The following is a 13,155-nucleotide window of genomic DNA, read 5'->3' as shown; positions in this document are numbered from 1 at the left end:
TCCATGAGAGAAATTGCCATGAAACGCTGTGTACTACTCCCTTCACAGAACAGCTCAAACTGTCTCTAACCAGAATAGAAAGAGGAGTGGGAGGCCCCGGTGCACAACTGAGCAGGAGGACAAATACATTAGTGTCTAGTTTGAGAAACAGACGCCTCACAGGTCCTCAACTGGCAGCTTCATTAAATAGTACCCGCAAAACACCAGTCTCGACGTCAACAGTGAAGAGGCGACTCCGGGATGCTGACCTTCTAGGCAGAGTTGCAAAGAAAAAGCCATATCTCAGACTGGCCAATAAAAATAAAAGATTAAGATGGGCAAAAGAACACAGACACTGGACAGAGGAAGATTGGAGAAAAAAAAAAAGTGTTATGGACAGACGAATCGAAGTTTGAGGTGTTCGGATCACAAAGAAGAACATTTGTGAGACGCAGACCAAATGAAAAGATGCTGGAGGAGTGCTTGATGCCATCTGTCAAGCATGGTGGAGGCAATGTGATGGTCTGGGGGTGCTTTGGTGGTGGTAAAGTGGGAGATTTGTACAGGGTAAAAGGGATCTTGAAGAAGGAAGGCTATCACTCTATTTACCAACACCATGCCATAACCTGTGGACGGCGCTTGATTGGAGCCAATTTCCTCCTATAACAGGACAATGACCCAAAGCACAGCTCCAAAGTATGCAATAACTATTTAGGGAAGAAGCAGTCAGCTGGTATTCTGTCTATAATGGAGTGGCCAGCACAGTCACCAGATCTCAACCCTATTGAGCTGTTGTGGGAGCAGCTTGACCGTATGGTACGTAAGAAGTGCCCATCAAGCCAATCCAACTTGTGGGAGGTGCTTCAGGAAGCATGGGGTGAAATCTCTTCAGATTACCTCAACAATGCCAAAGGTCTGCAATGCTGTAATTGCTGCAAATGGGGGATTCTTAGACGAAAGAAAAGTTTGAAGGACACAATTATTATTTATATTAAAAATCATTATTTCTAACCTTGTCAATGACTACATTTCCTGTAAGTTTTCATGGAAAACAAGGACATTTCTAAGTGACCCCAATCTTTTGAACGGTAGTGTAAATCAAAACTAGACGTTGAACTGACATCTGTGCCCAGCGGGTAATGTGAATTTTATATGGCAGACCACACCATAGCAGGCAGCAATACCATTTTTTTATATGCACCACAGATCACTCAACACAACAAGAAGCACTGCAGGCAGCTGGGTCATTTCAGTTTCCCAACTCAACGCAAAACTAGTATGTTCAAACCACAATTTAAAACACATTGCTGGACTATCAAAATGTCAGCAAAACAGTCTCAAACAAAACAGTCATGAGGTATTGGCCCTTTACTTATTTTTTCCCCCTGGGGAGGCAACACCTTGGCTTGTAAACAGACCTCACATACCCAGCTGCTGTCTGCCGTAGGCCTAGTTCTGATGTCTGATAATATATTTAGCCAAGATTCACTTTCAGTTCAGGTCTATTAAGATTTTAGAAACAACTAGTGACTAGCCTTGAGGGAGGTCACAGTGTCTTCAGAAAGTATTCACACCCCTTGACTTTTTCCACATTTTGTTGTGTTACAGCCTGAATTTAAAATGGATTAAATTGAGATTTTTTTGGGGGGGGGGTCACTGGCATACACACAACACCCCATAATGTCAAAGTGGATTTATGTTTTCCGAAACGTATACAAATTAATTAAAAATGAAAAGCTGAAATGTCTTGTGTCAATAAGTATTCAACCCCTTTGTTATGGCAAGCCTAAATAAAAGTTCAGGAGTAAAGATGTGATTAACAAGTCACATAATATGTTGCATGGACTCACTCTGTGTGCAATAATAGTGTTTAACATGATTTTTGAATGACTACCTCATCTCTGTACTCCACACATACGAACCTCCCGCTATTGTAATGGTGAGAAGTTAGCATTTTTTGTGTCTCACTCATCATTATTCAAGATTCATTCAGGACTATCCGTAACCATGGTAGCATCCACATTAATTTAGAAGTGTTTAGAAAACATATGCTATTCTTATTTACAATAAAAGTGACTCCAAAATGACACACTATATTATTTACCATTCATTTCTATTGGGCACAAAATAATCTGAAACACAACCAAAACAAACAGCTAAATTCTTCCAACAAGTTTGTAGAGTCACAAGCTTGATGTAATCATTGTGTGCTAGGAATATGGGACCAAATACTAAACTTTTGACTACTTTAATACACATAAGTGAATTTGTCCCAATACTTTTGGTTCCCTAAAATGGGGGGGAACTATGTACTGTAATTTCTAAACGGTTCATCTGATATGGATGAAAATAGCCTCAAATGAAAGCTCATAGTCATTGTATCATTTCAAATCAAAAGTGCAACAACAAAAAAACACACATTCACTAGCTAGGTTTCCATCCAATCGGTGACAGATTTTCATGCAAATATGATCAAATCTGCATAAAAACAATATGCACATTTTCCCACTTGTTGCAGATAAAAAGGTGTGATGACGCAGTGCACATAAAAATACCTTGTTGTTAAATTCCCATGTATACCGACTAAACAATACAAGTTAAATGAGTTTCCGTTATATAGCGAGTGTGCCTTCTCTGGTATTGGCACAGTTGGCTAGCGCACACGTATAGCCTACATGATGAGATTATTATGGACAAAAAGAGCCAGATTATTTGAATTTGTCAGAAGGCAGCCAAGCGTCGATCATCACGTCACCAGAATAACACCCTCGATATTTATTGGAAAGGAGCATCAAGCTCACCACCGGGCCCTTTCACCACCCTGTGAAGTTCATCGTAACTTATTTAATCTGTAGCCTGATAAACTGCATGCTTTCCCGAGTCGTAGTGGGAGGACCACACAACATGTAAATCGCATGACTCAAAGTTTACTTCGATATGATGGTTATTATATCAATGTTTGTGCACAAAAGCGTTTCCACCGACATTTCTCGTATGATTAATTTTACCGACACAAAAAAGATCCCACCTTGTATGGCGTATTTTGTTTTGTCGACATTTGGAAAGTTTACTGGAAAATGTTCTGTTTCCATCAGGCCTGTCATGACATTTCTTTATCCGACATGTACTTTACACACATACAAATGTTGGATGGAAACGTGCTTAGTGTCCCAATACTTTTAGAACTCACTGTACTAGCACATGCCTGAAGATGAAGAAATATCTGATTTAAGATTTATGACTCTGTAAAGTATCTGGAGGATTCTGATTTCCTGAATGACAATGGTCATTTTCAGTAGAGCCTTTAAGCTTTGAGACATCAATATTTTCAAGATATAATTGTATGAGCATATGCCAGCCAACTGCTTTGGTATTGATATATTTATTTTCCGATTAAACTTTGCCATTTGTCTAGACAGTAAAAGCTGAACGTTGTATGTCAAGTGCTTTTCTATCCAGCTTAGTTCACAATTCCTGTCTACGTTTGAAGATCACTGGGTACTGTGAAACAAATAAGAGTCTTTCCTCTTGAGCAGGAAACAGAAACAGCAAACGGCGGACCGGATTCCTCACAGACAGGCATGGACCTGCCCCACAGACAAATTCTTTAAAGACAAGTTATGTTTTTTGAACAACTGTCATTAGTCTGCTGCCTCCTCCCGTTGTGGTACACAGCTGAACCGTTCAAAATAACAGACTCTGTCCACTCCTTCAGTGGCAGTTGAAAAACAGAACTCAAAGTCAAAGTTATAGTAAAGCGTAAAAAGATGAAAAGCTTTACAGGACTTTGATTGATTACTTAAAACAGGATGAACTAGTTTGAGGATCAACTGCAAACACAGTTATATTTGCATTGTGTTAACAAACTAGATCTTAGCTAGATTCATAGTTATGTATCACTCCTGTGTTCAGTTTGTGCTTACATTTTTACTCATTTAGCAGACGCTCTTATCCAGAGCGACTTACAGGCGCAAATTAGGGTTAAGTGCCTTGCTCAAGGGCACATCGACAGATTTTTTTTACCTAGTCGGCTCGGGGATTAGAACCAGCGACCTTTCGGTTACTGGCACAACGCTCTTAACCACTAAAGCTACCCGCTTACCTGTTGGAAGTTGCAGGAGAGCAGAAACCAGACATGTCATAGCTACATGTTGTCGTCTATAGCGATAGCCACCGGTGAGCTAGGAGTAAACAAGGGTCCGGTAACGGATCCGGTAAAGGATCCAACGAGTGTTTCTCTCTTTTCAAACCCTCATTAAAAGTATTTAATCACACCACCACCAAGCTAAAACCTCTTCCTATCCCACTGCTTTATTGTTGGCGTAGCTAGCCGGTTTGGTTATTTCTGCCTGGTACTGAAATAGATAGGCCAGAGGTGATAAATGCCAAGCGATACGAGGTTGGGTCGTCGCTGTGTTTGCATAGAGAGACTCAGGGTACACTAGCAGACATCAGAGGCTTTGTATTAAATTTGCCTCCCGTCACAAAGGGGGGGGGAGATCAACAACATTCGTAGGTAAGACGGTTAGTCTCAAGAATTACACAAACGTGGGTTCTGTCTGTAATCCATTCAATGATGCAGATTCAGGTTAAGATTTGGTTGATCTGATTCGCATTGGTTGTTTTTATGTCGTCTGTTTGGAAACATTTTCTGACAAGATAAAATGGCTCTTGCCACTGGTGCTATTTACATAGGAACATGTCAACCTTGACATGCATTGACATCACACATTCAAAACACTGTTTACTATTGGCCGCACCTATGTGGTAAATCTAACACCATTGGTCAAAGCAAGGCGACCGGAATAACAGTTGCAGAAATATTCGGAGAAGCGTGGGGGAAAACACCAAAAGGTCACCGCTTAACAAATCTCAGGTAGGTTTAAAAGGAAACAGTGTGGCCCCACACTACTGTTTTGACCATCACAATCAAAGCAGTGCACACAGAGGAGTGGTCAGCGCTAGCTAGCTTGCTAAAAGGGAGTGTGGGGATGGGCCGGCCCGGGAATTAGACTGACTAGAATAGATGCATCACAATACCATGTAGTGAGTCATTTAGCAGACGCTCTTATCCAGAGAGACTTACAGTAGTGAGTAATTTAGCAGACGCTCTTATCCAGAGAGACTTACGGTAGAGAGTGCATACATTTTTAATACTTTTTTACGTACTGGTCCCCCTGTGGGAATTGAATCCACAACCCTGGCGCCATGCTCTACCGACTGAGCTACACGGGAGTCCGTTGCTAAAGGGGCAACAGGCTAAACGGCTGGGTGTTGTGCGGTGCAGTGCAGTGCTACGAGGCTGGGCCCCACCTTGCCTCCAGTCCTGTATCATCGCTAGCAGATAGCTTGCTAAGAGACTGGAGCAACAAGCTACAGGGCTGGACCCCACCCTAGCCTCTCAGTCTTAGCTAGATTGCTAAGAGAGCAACCAACGGGCTAGGCAACAGGCCTGGGTGTTGTGTCGTGCTCTCCAGGGCGGAGCAGGCCCCACCCTGGGCTGGGTGTTGTGTCGTGCTCTACAGGGCGGAGCAGGCCCCACCCTGGGCTGGGTGTTGTGTCGTGCTCTACAGGGCTGAGCCTGGGCTCCAGTCTCACACATTCCTTGATAGCGCTGTCAGGCCAGCTGGAACGGAGCCCAGTCTTTCCTCTCCTCTCTCTCTCTCCCGCAGTGACTAACTCCAAATAAATGACCTCCACTCACTCTACCCATGCCTCTCTGTGTGCTGCCTGCCACCCAGAGCATGTCAGCACAGGGTCCAGCCACAAAACAGAATGACTTTTCTTTCTTTCTTCATTTGGTTGGCAACTACAAATCACCATCACTGAATGGATCTCTGTACCTGATTGTGCCAAGGAGCCGTATAGACTCTCCAGTTTGGTAAATACCTAGTGAGTTAGTCTTGTATCTGATAGAGGCAGTGAAAGTGAATACAACTAGAGAGCAAAGAATCTGAAAGGATCATTCAGTGAATAAAGTTGATTGACTGAAGACAACAATGAAGAATAGATTGAATGGTGATCGTTAGAACACTAATCATCAAACAATGAACACTGGTGATTGAGTGGCAAGATTTGGTTAAGGATCCATAAGGCTCTGGTCAACAGTAGTGCGCTATAAAGGGAATAGGGTACCATTTGGGACACAGGGAATTGGGTACAATTTGGGACGCACTCATAGACTACGGAGAATAGAAATACTGAATTATCCCAACGCTATCAAACAGAATTGTCTCAATGTTTTCCTCCTCCGGATTTGGAAAGTGGAATAAATCATTTTATTGAAATGATTTATATTTTGTTTCCAACGCTCATCGAAATACACCAAAAACAGCTAAGGACTGCATACAAGTATTGTGTTATTTACTCTATAGAGACTGTTGTTGTCTGACCCAGTGACAGGAACATTGTTTATTGTTTGTATGAATGTCACCAGTGGCTCATGGTAATTACAGGCTATATTCACACCTCCATTTAAAATCTTAAAGTGATGGTTTCCCGTGGCGCTTTGGAAATCAACATTTAATACCTGAAACTCTGTGAAATGCTATAGTTGTTGTTGACGTGAATCGTTATAACGTCTTCCAGGTGACATGACATATTGATAGATAGTGTGTAACACACCTGTAACCTTTTGACTTTTTGCAACGTTCTGCACATTGTATAGGCTACCGGTTTTATTTCAGAATTGGTAAACATGAATATCAACTAAACTTATTTGCAGATGATCTCCTGATATACCCGATCAGTATTGAAAACTCAATGCCCCCATTGCTAAAAATATTTTCAGAATACTCTAAAATCTCAGGATAGAAAAAGATATAATAACTAAATAATGGCAATAAGAAAAAGAATAACTCACGATCTACAGCAGTCCTTTAAGTGGACCACAACACATATCAAGGCTTATATAAAAGATAACTTTATCCCATTACTCAACAATATGAAAGCAGTTCTAATTAAATGGAACAATCTTCCCATAAATCTTACAGGCAGAATAAACCACTTCAGAACAGCATGGCTCCCAAAGTGTTATTTATTTATTCTCGGTAATACCAATTAACCCACCGAAGATATTTTTTTTTTTTAAGTATACTCGGTCATAACAGACCTTATAGGGGCAAATAAAACTCATGTAATAAAAAGGAAGGTTTTACATCTTCCTAAGTCTGAGGGTGGTTTTAACCTTCCAGACTTTGAATTGTATCAACTCGCCACCCAGGGCTTTAACTTCCGACATATCGTTAGTTAAATTCACTAAAGAGGAACAACGGGTACATATTGAAGATGTGCATGCTCATCCCCAGAAATCGTTTCACTTATCTATTTTCAAATGATAAAGCTAAGAACATTAACAACTTCAAATGAAACGTATTCTACAATAACCAATCGCTCCCTAATATTGGTCCACGTGGAAAACATTTACATTTACATTTTAGTCATTTAGCAGACGTTCTTATCCAGAGCGACTTACAGGAGCAATTAGGGTTAAGTACCTTGCTCAAGAGCACATCAACAGATTTTTCACCTAGTCGGCTCGGGGATTAGAACCAGCGACCTTTCGGTTACTGGCACAACGCTCTTAACCACTAAGCTACCTGCCGCCCCAACTAAACCTAAAGGCATAGAAACCGTAAAGGACTTGGTAACAGGAAATACATTTATTTCCATGACAGAATTTAAAAGCAATTTTGGACTGACCAAAATACAGAGTGTACAAAACATTAGGAACATGACATAGACTGACCAGGGGAATCCATTGATGTCACCTGTTAAATATACTTCAAATCAGTGTAGATGAAGGAGAGGAGACAGGTTAAATAAGGATTTTTAAGCCTTGATATGGATTGTGTATGTGTGACATTCAGAAGGTGAATGGGCAAGACAAAAGATTTAAGTGACTTTGAACGGGGTATGGTAGTAGGTGCCAGGCACACCGGTTTGAGTGTGTCAAGAACTGCAACGCTGCCAGGTTTTTCACGCTCAACAGTTTCCCGTGTGAATCAAGAATGGTCCACCACCCAAAGGACATCCAGTCAACTTGACACAACTGTTGGAAGCATTGGAGACAACATGGGCCAGCATCTCTGTGGAATGCTTTCGACACCTTGTAGAGTCCATGCCCTGAAGAATTGAGGCTGTTAAGAGGGCAAAAGGTGGTGCAACTCAATATTAGGAAGGGGTTCCTAATGTTTGGTACACTCAATGCAAATGGGGAGGAGGGAGGGGGAAGTGGGGAGGAGGGAGGGAGGGAGGGAGTGGCTCTCTCTGGAAATCTGTGTACAATCGCTCAGTCTGAAAGAGGTATTTTGCAAGAATTGTTATCATGAACATTGCTACAGATCTCGACAAACCATTTCTGTATGGACCTCGCTTTGTGCACGGGGGCACTGTCATGTTGAAACAGGAAAGGGCCTTCCCCAAACTGTTGCCACAAAGTTGGAAGCATAGAATCGTCTAGAAAGTAATTGTATGCTGTAGCATTAAGATTTCCCTTCACTGGAACTAAGGGGCCTAGCCAGAACCAAGAAAACCAGCCTCAGAAAATTACTATTCCACCAAACTTTACAGTTGGCACTATGCATTCTGGCAGGTAGCGTTCTCCTGGCATCCGCCAAATCCAGATTTGTCCATTTGACTGCCAGATGGAAAAGTGTGATTCATCACTCCAGAGAACGCGTTTCCACTGCTCCAGAGTCCACTCCATTCCAGCCATTCCGCTTGGCATTATGCATGGTGATCTCAGGCTTTTGTGCGGCTGCTTGGCCATGGAAACCCATTTCATGAAGCTCCCGACGAACAGTTCTTATGCTGACGTTGCGTCCAGAGGCAGTTTGGAACTCGGTAGTGAGTGTTGCAACCGAGGACAGACGATTTTTACAAGCTGTGCGCTTCAGCACTTGGCGGTCCCGTTCTGTGAGCTTGTGTGGCCAAACACTTCGCGGCTGAGCCGTTGTTGCTCCTAGACGTTTCCACTTCACAATAACAGCCCTTCCAGTTGACCAGGGCAGCTCTAGCAGGGCAGAAATTTGACGAACTGACTTGTTGGAAAGGTGGCATCCTATGACGGTGCCACGTTGAAGTCACTGAGCTCTTCAGTAAGGCCATTCTACTGCCAATGTTTGTCTATGAAGATTAGAGAAATAAGCTTTTGGGATCGTTTATTTTAGCACATGAAACATGGGACCAACATGTTGCGTTTATATTTTTGTTCAGTGTACTTATAGTGTAAGTCTATAAGCCAAGAGAGATTTTTAGATCTGCTTACAGTTCCACAGAGGGGGAGGAGAACCACTATTGGAGCTTTAGCCAACAACTTCCCAAGTTGGGATCAATAACATACTACTTCTAGTCCTTATTTCACCTTCTATATTTCTGACGGATGGACAGCTGTTGCTGCTTTAGTGCACCAGTTGTGAAATCTATGTGATAAATAAAAGAAAATAGGGGTGGGATTGAAATTAGTTAAATGTCTCAATGATCTACAATCAGAACACCCAGAGACCAATCAGACAGTGTTAAAAATAAAATATCCCTCCCTCCCTCCCTCCCTCCCTCCTCTCTCCCGAATGGGCCCGTGATGAGGAAATGACAAAGGAAGTGTGCAAGAGTAAGGGCTCTTTCCGTTTCACACTGGCACAGTGAGAATGCCACTCCTCTGCTATCAACAATTGGCAGGGAAAGCTGTGGTGGTCCAATGATGAATGTTCTATGAATTCCATGTCCACTGGATTGATAGATCACGTGAGTAAATAACGATGTCAAGGGGTTGTCAAGAAAGGCTCTGTTCTGAATCTGAAGTTTTCTGAAGTTATTGCTTACTTTGTTCCAGTCAATATTTGACACTTACTATATTCTCTGTTTTGAACAAGTACTACCCAGTCAAATGAACTGTTCAAAACACTGAACACAGACATAGGCTATACTTTTACATACCATCACAATAAATAAATAAAGTAAACATTTAAAAGGTCCAATGCAGTCAAAAACGTGATTTTCCTGTGTTTTATGTCTTTCCAAACTATGAGGTTGGAATTATACTGTGAAATTGTGAAAATTGTGATAATGCCCTTTTAGTGTAAGAGCTGTTTGAAAAGACCGCCTGAAATTACAGCCCATTTCAGTGGGATAGCGTTTTGGCCTGCCAAGTGACATCACCAGGCGGGAAATTAGTTAAGAGAGTTCCAAATGTCTCTGCCAATAACAGCTCATTTTCAGTTTTCCCTTCCCCACTCAGACCACTCCCAGACAGTTCTAGCAAAAGTATTGCTTGAGAAATTGCTTGTACCATCTAAAGGGCTGTGAAATATATATTTCCATAACACATTTTTTTGGGTTGTTTCAGCTGTTTGAAGCTGCTGTACAAAACCGAAAGTAAAAGACACAAAAACAAAACTTAAAGAACTGGAAGCATAGAAATAGCACACATAGAACAACAGATCTATGGTTCTTAGACTTGCTTTCAAGTTGAACGATAGATCTATAGCCCACATTTCTATATGAATTTGGTCGGGTTGCCCAACAAGTTACATATTGCCACTTTAAGCATGACTTGACCGACCATACAGCCCTTTGCTAATAGCCGCTCTCACTATCCATCACTTCGACCGGAACAATTGGAGAATGCTAGACGTTTACAGCTTTAAGGCATTTCCGTGAGCTCGTTGGCTCTGGTGGCAGCCTGTGGCTAGTGTTCTCTGGGAGAGCCGCTTTCTTTTCCTTGCTGTTCCACAGAACAACGTCGGCCAGGGTGTGGCAGAAGGAGGAAGGGAGAACTTTACAAATGTGAATTTCCACCGAACTTTACAAAGCATAATGTCTGGGGGATCTAAGTCGCTACAGCTATATCTCTATCTGTGTCTATTGCGATGAAGAAACACACACACACACAAGGTGGCTATTTCGTTTTATTTGTAACTCTTCATGGTTAATACACGCCTGAAGCTACAACAGCGTAGCTGTTCTGTTATTCAAACACATTCTGTATCTTTGTTTCTTAGCTCGATAAAACACATCTTTCTCTCTGCGCTGCAGAAGTCTTGATTATTTTCCCCCTCTTTTCCTCAAACCTGGTTTCAATTAGTACGTCTTGCCAAACCACTACATTCCATTACCATACCCCGCCCCCACTAACCCCCCTCTCCCCCCTCTCTCTCCCTCTCTCCCCCTCTCTCCACCCTGGCTTGAATCCCAGGATAAAACGAATCGAGGTAAAACTGCGAGCGAGGAGAAAGTCCCTAGAACTCCACACATGTCAACACGTTAAAACAGATTTAAAAAGTTGTAGCAAAATTGGAAAAGTACATTTTGATTCGTCACACACACTATACTTTTATACTATATTAAAACCGTTAATATATTATACTCTGAAAACCGTTGGTTTCGTGAAGATGTTCTAAGACTGCTGTCCATGATTGCAGAATGCGTGCAGTTATTTTTTCTCTCTCCCCTGGGTGAGCCTCCCTGAACCAGGGAGGGAGGGAGGGAGTGAAGGAGTTGTAGGAAAGTAGAATCTACACCCAAATCTGTAGGCTAACTGCCTTTACTGATAGCCATTTCTTAAACAATTACTCATACTCACACAAATACTCGATTTGGTAGATTAGAGGCAAATCGAACAAATATAATTTAGCTTGACAGGTTTTTCATCAATGATGATGTTTGGGCGTTTTCTTTGTACAACTTTTTCTTTCTTTTTTTTTTTACTGCGTGCAGGGCAGGGTTAGAATAGGAGAGGATCAGTATCCACGTTGCTAAGATGAAGTCACAACCGGACTAGGCTATACATCTGCATGTTTTTATTTATTTATTTAAAAACGTTATAAACGGGAAATGTAGTTAGTCTGTCATGTAGTCCTTTATATGAGTGGCGTCACTCCATACACCCCAGGCAGCTTTATTTTGTGCGCAGTAAGAGAGAATTAAAGAAGGGCGACCCAAGTCCCCGTTCATGTGGGTGGGGACACACACCCACTTCATCTCGTGTTGTAAATTATAGAACTTTGAACGAGAAAACAAAGTAACACCATGGACCACCACCCTTCCTCTCAGTTAGTGCGGTGAAAAGACTACAATTCTTATTTTCAAAAATGTTATGTAAACGACCTTAAAACAGCACGATTGTCGCGTCATTTAACATGCGTTACAACTTTGGGAGGTTACCAGATATGATACCATCACCATTACAAACTGTTAAAAATAATCTAAATCAGAATTGTGATGACAGAAGTAAATGGTTGTTTTACCTATGAGCAGTCTGAGCTGCAACAACTTCAACACAGCAGCTTGAGCATCTTTGGCAGTGTTCTCTTCTCCTCCTCCGTCCCAGCAGTCGATAAAAGCACTTCTTCTTCTTCTTCTTCTTCCCAATCAAAAGTTATTTCTCTCTTCTAAAATACTTTTCTTTCTCTATCAACCCGAGTCTCCCTCGGTGTCCAGGGCGTTTTTCCTCTATCCCCTCCCTTCTCACTCTCTCCCTTTCTGAAAGTGCGTTTTACCTTTTTTCTAGTGTGCGTGGCTGTTACTCCGGACGACGCAGAATGGTTGGACATGCGAAAGGGTAGCGCTACTGGTCTTGGATAAAATGAGGGAGGTGTAGAAGGGAGTGGCCGTAGTCTCCCTTTCTGTCTCTGCCCATCCAATGCAACCTGGACTCAGGGGTAGACATAACATAGTATACAAAACCCTGGACAATCTAATTATACTGAACAAAAATTTAAACACAATATGCAACAATTTCACGATTTTACTGAGTTACAGTTCATATAAGGAAATCAGTCAATTGAAATTAATTAATTAACTAATCTATGGATTTCACATAACTGGGCAGGGGCGCAGCCATGGGTGGGCCTGGGAGGGCATAGGCCCACCCACTTGTGAGCCAGGTCCAGCCAATCAAAATGAGATTTTCCCCACAAAAGGGCTTTATTAAAGATTTCATCAGCTGTCCGGGTGGCTGGTCTCAGACGATCCCGCAGGTGAAGAAGCCGGATGTGGAGGTCCTGGGCTGGCGTAGTTACACGTGGTCTGTGGTTGTGAGGACGGTTGGACATACTGCCAAATTCTCTAAAACGACGTTGAAGGCGGCTTATGGTAGAGAAATGATCATTCAATTCTCTGGCAACAGCTCTGGTGGACATTCCTACAGTCAGCATGCCAATTGCACATCTGTGGCAT

General features: G+C 42.1%; 1 protein-coding gene across 1 annotated transcript in view; it reads right to left on the bottom strand.

The window, feature by feature from the left end:
* The window catches only part of LOC121587353 (neuroblast differentiation-associated protein AHNAK-like), a 43,305-nt gene extending 30,768 nt beyond the window's left edge, over nucleotides 1-12,537 (bottom strand). The window contains exon 1 of the mRNA XM_041904257.2: nucleotides 12,225-12,537. The gene's annotated coding sequence lies outside the window, so the exon portion shown is untranslated. The remainder of the gene's footprint in view (nucleotides 1-12,224) is intronic.
* Between the last annotated feature and the right edge of the window lie 618 nt (nucleotides 12,538-13,155).

This window comes from Coregonus clupeaformis, chromosome 29 (assembly GCF_020615455.1).
Source record: "Coregonus clupeaformis isolate EN_2021a chromosome 29, ASM2061545v1, whole genome shotgun sequence".
NCBI lineage: Eukaryota > Metazoa > Chordata > Actinopteri > Salmoniformes > Salmonidae > Coregonus > Coregonus clupeaformis.
This window is presented reverse-complemented; position numbering and strand designations above follow the sequence as displayed.